The sequence below is a fragment of the Otolemur garnettii genome, unplaced genomic scaffold (assembly GCF_000181295.1).
Source record: "Otolemur garnettii isolate 467f Iridium unplaced genomic scaffold, OtoGar3 scaffold00014, whole genome shotgun sequence".
Lineage (NCBI taxonomy): Eukaryota > Metazoa > Chordata > Mammalia > Primates > Galagidae > Otolemur > Otolemur garnettii.
Window position 1 is genome coordinate 18,172,458 of NW_003852409.1, and position 2,434 is coordinate 18,174,891.

Sequence of the window (2,434 nt, forward strand, 5' to 3'; positions counted from 1 at the left end):
TTACAAGAAATGTAATAAAAAATGTACTTCTTCATATGGAAGAAAAATAACCAGTAAACATTTTGATCTACACACACAAATAAAAAGCTCCAGACATCATAAATATACAATAATTTTTTATGTGTTAAATTTATTATTTCTTAAAAAATAATTAATGGCTTTAAGCAAAAATCATACCAATGTGCCATGTATTTTGGATTTTAGCCTATGAAAGGATAAATACTACAATAAAATAGCATAAAATATATTAGGGGTGAATAGAAATATATTGTTGCAAGGTTTTTAATTTATATATGAAGTGATATAGAGTAAGTTGAAGGTAGACTCTGATAAATTCAAGATGCATATTATGAACCTTAGTGAACAATTTAAGTATAATCAATAGCAGAGTTAAAATAGAAAAACATATTTAACTATTCCATACAGACGTAGGAAAGGAGAAAGGGAAGAACAAAGAACATGTGGGACAAAGTCAAAGTGAATAATAGGAAAATAAATTTAAGCCTAATTATATTGAATATAAATGGTCTAAACATTTCTATTAAAAGGCAGAGATTGTGAGACTGGATAAAAATACAAGACTAGATGGAGGGGGTGGGGGAACAATAGGTGTGGTACACATTTTCGGGGCAGGACCCAATTATAAGAGGATCCTTATTTAACAAAAGCAATTAATGTAACCTGGTTCTATGTACCCTCAATGAATCTCCAACAATAAAAAAATGCAAGACCAATTATATGCTGCCTATAAGGAAAGCACTTGGTATAAAAATAGATAGATAAATTAAAAGGATTAAAAAAATACATATATACACATACTAATCATGGAAAGATAAACTGAATATATTAACACCAAAGTAGAGTTCAAAACGAGCAATATTACCAGGACCCAAGAGGGATGTTTTATAATAATATGAAGATAATTCATTAAGAAGAAATAACCATTCTAATTTGTACCCAATTAACAAACTTTAAAATACATGAAAGCAAAATGAGCAGAAGTGAAAAAAGATTAGACAAAGCCACAGTTACATTTGGATATTTCAACATTTCTTTTCAAGTAATTGACAAAAAATACATATAAAATCACTGAAAGTATAGAAGAATTTGTATGAAACAATTCTCAATATATTTAAAAGAACTAAAATCCCACATAGAGTGTATTATTTGTCAATAGCAGAATTAAAGTAGAAAGCAATAATAAAAGGATAATTCCCAACGATTGAAAACTAAGCAAAACCTTTCTAAATAATCCATGAGTGCCAAAAGATAATATAAAGGAAATTAGAAAATATTCTGAACCTGAAGTTAGAGGTAAGTTTTATTTATAAATATTAGTTTACATTAGAAAAGAAAAAGGATTAAAAATTATTGATTGAAGCTTCTCTTCTCCCTCTAAGGTCTGTATTAGCTGTTTTCCACAAATGTTGGCATGTTGTGATTCATTATGCTTTCTAGTTTCTTTGGAATAATCAAAACTATATTGCATGTTATGGAAAGTGACAGAGATCAGTGCCATCTGTCACTTCCCACAGTAGGTTGGTAAAGATGACCTAAAAGGCTTAGGTTTGGTGGTCCCCACTGTATTTGCATTCATTCACTAGTGTGTCCCCTATAAAAGCCAGATGGCTTCTGGAGAATTACACAGTCCACTGCCAGCTCGAGATAGTTGGAAGCTGAATTGCACTGTTATTTAAGATGCGGTATGTTTAATAGAATAAACTAACAGAGTCTCTGAGACATGGCATGTGGCCACTGGTGTGAAAAATATGTTTATTCTCATCATTATTAGAAAAGGGAATGAAATACAGTTTGTGTTCACTTGGAACACACAATAGTACCTACATTTAGTTTTGCTCCAGGACTATGTACAGGCTCTTGACCTGCCATAAGATAGTCTGATTCTAGTCTAAAATCTGAATTGCCTGGACATTAGGAAAAATATCATACATATATTTATTGGTAATTGGAGCATATGAGAAAGAACTGTCAAGTACATTTGAGGTACTTGACATGTTGAGGAGACATGCACCCTTGTGGGGTAGGAGGTAAACTTTATGAAGATTCATGGGCCTACTGCAGAAAAGAATACATAGAGGTCTAATTTTCTTGGGTGTGTAAAGATATTCCCTCCAAAGTATAGTTTGAATGATACATCTCTTCCTTCCCACCACAGAGAAGGATGCATACTGGCCTCTTTGGGTTTGTAGGCAGCATATTCCATCCTGGGACTGCTGCTTTGTACTGGCACTGACACTAAAGGCTTCCAGATTTGTGTAGAGCCTACAGCTGGACAGTGCTCACAGCCTGGACAGTACTCTACAACAAACCTAGATTTGGTGCACGTGGCCCTGACGCCCTGCAGACCTAATAGAAGTGGAGATATGTGGTAGAAAAGAGACACTGAGTTGGGGTTATGAGACAGGCTTCACAC